The sequence below is a fragment of the Dreissena polymorpha genome, chromosome 2 (genome assembly GCF_020536995.1).
Source record: "Dreissena polymorpha isolate Duluth1 chromosome 2, UMN_Dpol_1.0, whole genome shotgun sequence".
NCBI classification, from domain to species: Eukaryota; Metazoa; Mollusca; class Bivalvia; order Myida; family Dreissenidae; genus Dreissena; species Dreissena polymorpha.
In genome coordinates this window covers 132,379,071-132,390,786 of record NC_068356.1, presented here as the reverse complement: position 1 = coordinate 132,390,786, position 11,716 = coordinate 132,379,071, and the positions used below count along the sequence as shown (strand labels likewise).

The 11,716-nt window shown below is 33.8% G+C and overlaps 2 long non-coding RNA genes across 2 annotated transcripts; both read left to right on the top strand.

Moving 5' to 3' along the window:
- Positions 1-3,403: 3,403 nt before the first annotated feature.
- Positions 3,404-10,815, top strand: LOC127869050 (uncharacterized). The gene is made up of 3 exons (XR_008044384.1): positions 3,404-3,506; positions 9,374-9,433; positions 10,301-10,815. It is a non-coding gene; the product is annotated as an uncharacterized LOC127869050 (long non-coding RNA).
- On the top strand, positions 5,506-6,967 carry LOC127869048 (uncharacterized). Its single transcript, XR_008044382.1, has 3 exons — positions 5,506-5,643; positions 6,083-6,164; positions 6,751-6,967. It is a non-coding gene; the product is annotated as an uncharacterized LOC127869048 (long non-coding RNA).
- Positions 10,816-11,716: the final 901 nt, after the last annotated feature.

The following is an 11,716-nucleotide window of genomic DNA, read 5'->3' as shown; positions in this document are numbered from 1 at the left end:
AAACTTAACAACAGCATCTTATTGGATACACAATATCAAACACAAATAAAACAGGAAATATTAAATACAGTTCAAAATAATAAAGATGCAAACCCAAACACCTTATGGGAAGTAATTAAAGGAAATATCCGTAACACAACAATTAGATACACATCATTTAAACAAAAAGAAACACACAAACTTGAAACTGAAACCATCAAAACTATTGAAACACTTGAAAAACAATTGCATCAAACAAACACAAACGATACCACCAACATTGAAAATGAAATAGCATTAAAAAAACAAATATTAGATGGAATCTATCATACACGTCTCAATGGAATAATATTAAGAGCGCGTGCACAGCATGTTGAACACAATGAAAAAAAATACAAAATATTTCGCAAACATTGAAAAACGTAGAAGTGAACAAAAAACTGTACACAAATTAGTAGTCAATGGCAAAGATATAACAAACATAACTCAAATACTAGAAGAACAACGTTTATTTTTCGAAACCCTCTATAAACGAAAAAATGTTGAAAATAACACCCTTTTCAAAAATACACATCAAGCTTTAAACCAAGAGGAAAAACAACTATGCGACGGATTGCTTAATGAATATGAATGTGGATTAGCTCTAAAAGAAATGCAAAATAACAAAAGCCCAGGATCTGATGGCATCACAATCGAATTTTATAAAATATTCTGGAATGATATAAAAACACATCTAATTAATTCACTTAACTATTCATATAACAACGAAAACTTAACTACGCTACAAAAACAAGGTATTATATCACTTATTCCAAAACCTGGAAAAAACTTAGAATCCTTATCAAACTGGCGCCCGATTAGTTTACTAAACAATGATTATAAAATTGCAACTAAAAGTATAGCAAATAGAATTAAAAAAATATTACCATCAATCATTTCAAAATCTCAATCTGGTTTCATAAAAGGACGTTACATTGGTGAAAACGTTCGTCTTATCCAAGAATGCATAAACTATTTCAACAATTCAAACAATCCTGGTCTAATATTCTTTGCAGACTTTGAAAAGGCATTCGACTCGCTTGATCATTCATTTATGTTCTCTTGCTTAGAAAATATGAACTTTGGTGAAAGTCTTATTCAATGGGTTAAACTATTCTATACCGATATTAACAGTATAATCATTAACAATGGTTTCTTTTCAAACAGTTTTAACATCGAACGAGGGGTTCGACAAGGATGTCCACTCTCATCATCGCTATTTATTATTTGCATCGAGTATCTATCACATCACATCCAATCAAATAAACACATAAAAGGCATATCACTAGAACCTGATGAAGATATCAAGCAGTCCCTATTTGCTGACGATGCAACCTATTTTTTAAACGACAATTACGATTCTTTCCATAACCTTATAGAGTCACTAACCCTTTACGGAGAGACATCGGGTCTTAAACTAAACAAAAGCAAATGTACTGTGCTACGAGTAGGTAAATTAAAACAAAGTAATGTCCTATATAAAAAAGAAATGAAATTTAATTGGACATCCGATGAAGCCACAACATTAGGAATTACTTTCACAAATAATGAAAAGGATACAGTTCTTAAAAACATACTACCTAAATTACAGAATTTTAAAAACTGCTTAAAATCATGGCATCACCGTAAACTTTCACTTATCGGAAAAAACACAGTATTGAAAACGTTTGCACTTCCTAAATTAATTTATGTATTAACAGTTCTCCCAAATCCACCAAATGATGTTATTAACGATATAAAATCAGCAATATTTAATTTCATATGGGACGGTAAGCCTGATAAAATAAAACGAACTCAGTTAATTCAATCTGTAGAAAATGGAGGTATCCAATTAACAAACATTGACTCATTCTTGAATGCAATCAAATGCAGCTGGGTTAAAAGATACCTAGATAATACCAATACGAGTAAATGGAAATTATTCTACCAGAAAATCCTAAAAAAATATGGTGACTCCTTACTCTTTGAATGTAACATCAGCAATACTATCTTACAGGAAATTGCAAACGAAAACATATTTCTGTCTGATGTTCTATCAGCATGGAGTGATGTCACTCATAACTTAGAAACCCAAACCAGAATAAAACTATTTTATGGAACAATAAAAACATAACTTCAAACAATAAGACGTTTTTCTATAAAGATTGGTTTGAACGAAGCATTAAATATGTCGACCAATTATATGACTACAGAATTAAGGATTTCTACTCTTTTGATGATATATGCTACATATACGGAATACCTTCAAATCATTTTCTGAAGTACTACACACTAATCAAAAGCATACCCATACATATTAAATCTGAAATCAATACAAATAATACACCATGTACTCAAACAACATTCGTAGAAAACATACTTGGAAGAAAAAACAAAACGAATAAAATATTTTACACACTACAAATTAAAAACCCTACAGAAAACTCCAAAACCCAAAATAAATGGCAAGTCCTTTTCGGAGAACATGAACTTAATTGGAAACAAATATTTACAATGTCATATAAATCAACTATTGAAAGCACACTGAGAAATTTTCAATATAAATACATCCATAGAATTATAGCTACAAATAAATATCTCTTTAAATGCAAATTATCTAACTCAAATCTGTGTGACTTCTGCGGTGAAAACATCGAAACTATAGAACATATTTTTGGGAGTGCAAACACATCCAGCCTATCTGGAATCAATTAGTATCTTTTCTTGAACAACAGCAACTAAACGTTAAACTATCTTTCTTAAATGTAAGTTTCGGAATTTACTCATTGAAATCAATAGACTATAATAATATTGTGAATTTTATTCTTATATTGATGAAATATTTTATCTTTAACATGAAGTACAAAAAACAAGTACCAAATTTTAATTGTTTTGTCCATAGTCTTAAACTTAAAATCCAGATTGAGAAAGAAATAGCCCTCAGTAATGACACATTACAAATCTTTGAACAAAAATGGAATCGGATTAAATTCTCATAATGTTTGTCCACTTATATACATTTCACTCTAATGTTAGTTTATCTTTCTAAAATATTTTTTGTATATTTTTTCTTATAAGATCATTGTGAATATACAAAAAACACACAAGTCCAGTATACTTTCTTCCGAATTTACACAACTCATCATTTTTCATAACTATTCTTCTGTTTTTCTTTTCTCTTAAAAAAAATATATATATATTAGCATATCTTGTATAACATGTCTGAACTTTATTGCTTTGTACAATCACTATGTTGTTTAATCATATACATGTATATATTGTATGTATTATATTGAATAAAAAAATAAATGTTTTAAGGTAGAGCACATACTGGAATAGTGAAGCATTGCATTTGGGGACATTGGGGTGAAGTTCACCATTATTAAAAATAAAAAGGATTTGCACTGGATAACTTTAGTATGCATGGAATTATTGTGCATTAATTCTGTTTGTAAGTAGCTTACATGAAGACCTAGGGAGAGATTGCATTATAGACCATTAGGGTACAGGTAATGGTTTTAGCTCAATACCGTGAGTCATGATAGAAGACATGCTTGAAACTTTATAAACTTAATTAATTGTTAAATAGTTAAAAATCAAGTTCCGTGTCATCGCCACTTTTCTTTTCCTTTTTCTGGTTCCCGTTGTTACTAATTAGGAGGGTGTCATTTAACTACTGCTTTTGCTACTGTTAGTGCTGATCCTATGGCAAAGCCATTACCTGTGACGCTGCTGACTGCTGTTGTTGATGATTATACTTGCTGCTGTCAATAATGATGGTATCAGATATACTGATATTGTCAACTTGTTGACATTTTTAGCTGTTCGCTTGCGGACAACTAATGTTAGTACCACGCGTTGAAAGTCGATCTGCTCTTAACTACGCAAGGAACGATAACCGCCGCTTTGCTCAGCACAGGTCATTCAAAATCTTAAGCTATTAATAGATGCTGATAAACAAGTATAGTGGATGTTGTGTAACCTTGTTCGTAGTCCATGCTGCTAGAGCGGGGTTACATTTGATATGCCTGGAAAACATTCTTTAGTTCTCAACATATAGCGGCGATCTTGTGTATTCACGGGTGCTAACAATGCAATACTAGAAGGTCAATTTTGTTTTCATTCACAGTACTCAATTAATAAAACGTTAAAATGCTATATAATCGCTAGACTTTGAAATAAAGTTTGCAATTTACGTTTTTAAATAATTAAATTCAAACAAAAGTTGAACTATTGTGTTTGTTAACTTGTTAGTCACATATTCACAGCATGAAATGTGTGTTATCGTTGTCAAACCACACATTAGTGTAAAAAGTTAACAATTATACTACGGGAGTACCACACATTAGTGTAATTAGCTAAAACTTATACTACGGGAGTGCAAATCATGTGTCCTCACATGGCTTATTATGAGTGTATTTCTTCACCATCGAAATATATCGTGTTTTACTATTTGATTTACACGCAGTGTTTTCTTCCGACACATCACACTTTTATAGCCGCGTCATGCGAAAATGGGTCTTAAGCGTTTCGGCCAGCATATCTTAATCCCGAACTGTTTAGGTCAGAATTGATGTCACCGTGTGAACTGATAGGGTAACAAGTAATGCATAAACAACAAAGTACGGGTAAACAGCGCTGTCTCTCTGACTAACTGATTCGTGAATAAAAAGTATTGATCGCAGATTTATTTTTTTATTTATTTTTTATCAACTATTTTATTGTATATTTAGAATTTGTATATGGTGACAAAAAAAAAGTTTTGTACATAATGAAAAAATGATCTTAGTAAGATTGGTATTCGATATTCCAACAATATTCATTTAATATGATGGTGATTGCAAATCGTCTTCATATTCAGTTCTCACTACCATTTACATCATACTTTCTATGCTTTCTGAACGTCAAAAAAGGGCCATGTTGTTGCTTTGTTGTCTAAGTTATCTCTGTAAAATAAATAGGATGATAAAAAGTGCACACACATCTCGACATGTGCGTTAAGACACACTCTGTATAAATTTGACTAGCTTGAGTTGATTTAAAACTTGCGATTAATTTTGAAAATTTGAGGTACGTCTTTATTTATTCTAAAGCGAACAACCCCAGTGCCTTTAGCGCTTTGATTATAAACTCTCAAAAAATGTTGTTGCTTTTTTAAATTGAACAAGTTGTCCCCAGGGTGTGTGAGAAAAGTTAAGTCATTATTAATGATATGTAAATGAGGTGACACTTTGCCTGTGCACACTCATTATCAAGAATGCGACGTAGAATGGTTAAAATTGTCATTGACTATTTGTGTAGGCCTGAGTGTCAGTCCCGCTTGAAAACATATCCCCTGATGGTTTTAAAAGTTTTCCAATATTTACGCCTCTAAAAAACAAACATATGCATAAAATATTGTATTCATGCTGTCAATTTACATTTGGTTTAAATCATGTTGGCTGTGCGATTGGTTTTTGATTAATCTGGAGTAAGTGAGAGGTTTAAACCCCCAATAATTTGCTTTGACCATTCACACTGGGGGCTGACGAGGTATAAGCGTAGTCCGTTTCGCTACGAAGTCGGGTATATGTTTTTCTACGAAAACATTGTGTACATACACATGACATCGAAGAACGGATTAGTGGAAATTTGTGTTTAAAACAGGTAAGATTATGCTTTTGTAATAACAAAACTCTGAATTTAAGCACAATGACATTTCATAGGTCTGTTACATCAAATTATGATTCAACATGTGTCTGGTTTATGCGTTAAACATTAAATTTACCGCTGATTTATCAAACCGAAGTCAAGTTTTATTTTACAAAAATGCAATTAAGGTTTACAACTATGTTTAATTGACACAATTTTACAATTTCCATATTGATGTATGTATCGTTAAGCCACTGGTGTGTTCAGAAATGTATAAGGTGACCCAGTTGTCAGAAATAAAGGCTAAATAGTATTATTATGTATGATCGTGTCTCTGACAGCATACGTATATGCCTCGCTACGACAACGCTTTAGCGTGTATGCGTTTCTCACAGAGGACGTATTGGTTATCTCTCAAAGGCGAAATAAAGAACATGTTTTTTTTTAAATACAGAGTCATGGAGTGGCTGGATGTTTCCTTTGAGGAAGAGATAGTAACAACGACACAACATGATCCGAAGCGCACAGTCGACATGGTAATGCACATTATTATGATATAATTAAATTCACGACTAGGCCAAAGGAAACGATCAAAATCGAAAATCCATATATATAAGACGACAGTTGAGAGACGAGAACCTATTGTCGTCGGTCTCAATAAAAATTACGCATCTTCACCTTGTGACAATCCCTTATACGTTCTTTTGGACAGAGACCGACGATAGGTTTTTAGCATACGGTATTCTTTATCAAATAACATTCGATGCTCGTTATGTTATCTCGAAACTCTGCTTATGTCAAAGTAAATCCCATGTCCCAACTTCGATCCTTCTTTATCTCATACGGATTTTTACATTTTATCTGTCAAAGCGATTTTCTTGAAAATCGGTTATCGCCAACTAATTTTTAGATGAATTTCATGTTCGTATAATTGATTTTACCTGTAAAATCAACACCTGTAACAGCCGTAAGGTGTGGAAAGTAGGTACCCAATGGCACAAATCCGCAATTTCCTAATCAATGTATTGTTGTTAAGGCTTGACAGTGGGTTTCTGTCACAGGTTATTGTTTACTGTGTACATGACGGCCGGTAAATTTACCTCGTGTTACAATGTGGTTAAGGTCCGGTCTCACTATGATGCCGGCGGAGCCCCGGTGCGTGATCAGGCATCTACCGGGATGAACCGGGGCCATACCGGGATGAACCGGTGCTCCACCGGGATGAACCGTAGACGACCGGGGACAACCGGGGCTCCACCGGTAAAATATTAAAATGTTTAATACCTCCGAGATGAACCGCGAGTCACCGGGAAGGACCGACACCGACCGGCGTGGCACTGTGAACAACCGGGACTGCACCGGGACGGCACCATAGCTCCACCGGGGCCCAAACAGACCCCGGCAGAGCTACGGGGAGCCTGGTGAATGCCGACAGAGTCCCGGTATAGATTCGGTACATAATTAAACAGGCGCTCTGACGGTTCCATCCCGGTTGTGTCTACATTGTCCGAAGGTACCACTGGCTCCATAATTAAACAGGCGCTCTGACGGTTCCATCCCGGTTGTGTCTACATTGTCCGAAGGTACCACTGGCTCGGGAAATATCTGACAATGGGCGTGTTAATTCGTGATATCTTTCGCACAGGACTTTCTGTCACTGTAGATTTTGTCGGAATTATCAATTTGCCAGAAACCGGACTGAATGTAATATTTTCAGAATACTTTTAATGTCGCCACCCATAATATTGAACGTTCGATTTCTGTATTGTACACCTGGTGCAGTGTCACAAGGCATCTCCCACATAAAGGGAACCTTTTCGTTTGGATGCTCATGCGCACAATTAAGCACAGCATCTTTTGCACTGGGAAATGGTAGTCTGCAGTAACTGCAAACTGCATGTGATATGTCCTGAAAAGGATACAGAGACTTCGTTGAGTAACCTAAACATTATATTTGTACTTCGTAGCACAACCAATACATACTCTGTGCGAAACCTATACATAAAGCGACTTGTAATTTCCTTCGAAACAAAGCATTTGAATAATTAAAATACATGTTCGTAACCGTTTTTGTACTTTAAAATGTGTAATGTACAATGAATCAAAGTAACATGTAATTTAATTCGATTTAAGTTACCGTAATTGGCTTTTTTAACATAATAACCACCTTATGCATTGCTTCAAATCAAAATATTTCGATTTTACCTCAAAATAAATGTACAGGCTGAAACTACGCACATTTGTTATTAGTTTTTTATTGAAAATAAGTACCTACCATTACTGGATGTTCCGTTCTCTAATCCATAAACACCAGAAAATATGAAACTCGCCTGATTAAGTAGTGTATGTACACAATGTTTTCGTAGTAAAACATATACCCGACTTCGTAGCGAAACGGACTACGCTTATACCTCGTCAGCCCCCAGTGATTCAAATGCTTTCATCCCAGTTTTGATCATTTCATGTTTTGTTTGTTGTCCTTAAACAAAAAGTAAATAATAACAATAATTTCTCTACAGATATAGTTCCTGAAGTTTCATTGTTTGCTCTGTTACTAACTGCTTCTGTTCATTTTAATATTAATATATTATATATTTAATATATTATTTTAATATTTCACCAATATATTTGGTTGCTCTGTGTATTTTGCTACATTAACTTTTCTCTGTGTATAGAAGATGTACATTCCTTGTTGTTCTTATATCTTTATCTTCTATGTTTTGTTTTGTCAAGAGATTGCTTTTCCTATATTTGCATCAGGTTTACTTACTAATGTCTTTATCCATTAATCATAAAAGTGATAGCGAGAATTCTGTTAACCAAGCATAACTGCTTTAAAGAAAAACAAAATCATCTGAATAAAATAGGAAAATGTTGGAAACACATGATCAGTCCCTAGATTAATAAAGATTCCTGCCGTCCCTGTCTGCATTAATGGAGAAAAAAACACGAATGAGTTTAATCATTTTGCAATAGATGCTTAAAGTCCAAATTTAACAACACCCATAATGTCATGGTCATGTGTTTGTGGTGATGTTAGCTCATAAAAATGTCGAATGAGGACCTATAAATGGGGTATTCATATTACATGCGAAATGAGATTTATTGTTTGTAAAAAAGACAGCCTACATTTGGAATAATTATTGCAAACTACCTTCCATTTAGCTTTGTTCCTGACATTTGTTTAAATAACTTATTTTTCGAGATTGTGTGTTGTATCAAATGCAAATAAGCTTAATAATAATATATAATTATTCCCCTCCACAACACAAAGTAGAGGAGAGTATACTGGATTAATCAGAGATGTCCGTCTGTCTGTCGGCCCATCTGCCGGTAAAAATAAACTTGCATGATGAAGAACTCTATGAATGTGAATTTAAATTGTCACGAAGCTTCAAAGTTCCATATAACATTAAGTTTTTATATGAATGTTCTATTGTCTTATGTCAAAATGCTAAAGTTGTGCCATGTTTGAGCTTGACATTTTGATTTTATGAGTTTTATCATTTATGACATATAAGGACATGGAGTTTAGGGGTGGTGCAGTATTTGTGGTAGGGTAGTGTGGTATTTTTCATGACTTTTCTAAGCGCAGACTTGTAAATTGTCTCTATCTTACCTATCTTGCCTTTCCTATGTATCTTGCATTAGAGTGACAGTCTTATGGTTGTATTTGTGGCCAACAAATTGGCAGTCATTGCCAATAAATTGTAAGTTTAAACTATGTAAAAACTTGTTTTTTCAGGACTCCAGACTGAAACCAGCTGTTTAGGGCCTGAACAGTGTACAACACTTGGACCAAAAGGTAATTAAAGTAAATCATTAGCGCTTATATTTTTTGTCAGTAAGTATTTCAACAATTATATGCAAAGTTAACCTTCAGCTGCACCATCAAAAAAGAAACTTTATTGTACCAGGCAATCTTTTATTTATTGCAAGGAACCGATAGCCAAACATTAATGTGGCTAAAAACAAATCCAGTAGATGGAATATTATGTTCACAATAAGTGGTCAAAAGGAAAATAACTTGGGTCGCCACCTATATGTTGTCTTAAATCACTTTTCTGACGCTAGTGGTAATTAAGGAAAATTTTCCTGATCAAACCGAAAACATTTATTTTCTTTAGCTAAAGATAGAAGTTGCAGTCACCGCCTTATGTGAACAACCCAATAATAACCGCTAGTTAATATTGCATCTGCTTATTAACTATTAAAGTACACTGAAAGCATTTATGTTTTATTTCAGAGAGCATAATTGTCCCCTTGAATTTAAATATAAGAAAAATTATCATATAATTCATAATGGTATTATAATTGCTTACAATAACCATGTTGACTTCATTATAGGCAAATTACATTGTAGTTTGATGTTAACTTTTGAAGTTGATTTCTAACTTCCCTGCAAACAATGTTGAAAGGAGAATATAGAAACTTTTGCCATCGAACTGGTGGTTTTTCAAACCTTTTCATTTTTGTCTGGATTTTCACAGAACAATTCTTAGACTTAAGTCTAAAAATACAGAATATTCTTAAAACCAGATTCCGCATGGCAATTGTTGATATAATTCATCATTAAGAACAATATGTTAATAATATAAACACCATATTAAGCCTTTTCTATTTAAAATGTCAAGTCTTGTTATTGAGTCTAAGACTATTCTTTATTCTTAAGCCTCAGAATGAGTTGGTGAAGCCTCAGAATGATCTGGTGAATATGGACACAAAGCCACTGCTGGTTGGAAATCAGAATAACTTGTACAGTTTTCATGACAACCAAAAGGTGAGCATGCTTTCTACCAAAACTTTTTGCTTGAATGATTCGTCTAACAATTACACGACTTTGATTTGGAAATAGAAATCGGTGTACAATGCTAAACATGTTTGTACAGGCTTTCTATTGACAACAACTGGTTATAACTAAAGGGGACAACTAATATGCTTTACGAAGAGGAGCTGTGTTTACTAACAGAATGGTCCGCTTCAATAACAAAACACACCACAAATGTTGTATTTTTCAGTCATGGACATGGTTGTAACTGTATTTGTTGGAATAATGTCAAAACTATTCTCATTTCTACTATAAGATAAAACTAATTCAAAAAATCAAACGTTCTTTGAATTGCTGTTTGTATGTGTTTTTTTCTAATCTACTTCAGTCAATAACATAATAGCAGTATATAAGTACATACAAATCTTCAACACAGAAAATTATCTCTACAAGAAAAGGAGACACATGTCAACAATGCTGAGGCATACCCCAGGCAGTTAAACCATTTAATCCTCGTTCTTTGAAAACCGGACTTGTGCATGTGTGCAAAGTGTTTCCCAGATCAGCCAATGCGGACAGGGATGACACTTTCCAATTGTATGGTATTGTGTGTTTAAAGAAAGTCTCTTCTTAGCCAATATCCATTTTAGGTGGAAAGAGTGAAGACTGCACAGGCTTATCTCGGACGATACTTTATGGGAATGCATTAAGCCCTGTCTTCCCAGAACGTGGATCATATTTATATCTTAACCCCTGTTGTACGTTATTCTTCAGTTTTTATCTATCTTATTCAGAAATGCTATGACAAAAAATGTGTTTCATATTAGGAAGGGAAATATTTGGGTATTCCACTTGCACTATTGATTGTTCAGAAAATTGTTTTCCATGAGATGCACATGCATGCAAATATCAATTGCTATCTTCAATATTGCAAAAGTTATGGCCAATATTAAAGTTTGGCGCAAACAAGCCAACAAACAAACCAACAAACCAACAGACAGGGCAAAAATAATATGTGCCCCAGTATAGACTGGTGGACATAAAAATTGATCTGTCTGGTTACTTAAAAGCTAAACTCAGCAAAAAGAGCTTGAGACTAGGCTCTACCAGTCATTCAACTTCTCTTGTCAACAAGTTACTTTAACTGCTAAAGCTCTTTTTTTCAAACTTCTTAGCAGTTTTAATTTAACTTGGCAGTACTGTTATTCAGACAGCTCTTACAAATCCTCTTGAATTTATTTTAATGCTGATATTGGCAGGACAACCAATAATCTAAGCTCTTGTAAACTTGGTCATAGCATGGATTTGAAAATCGTTTGC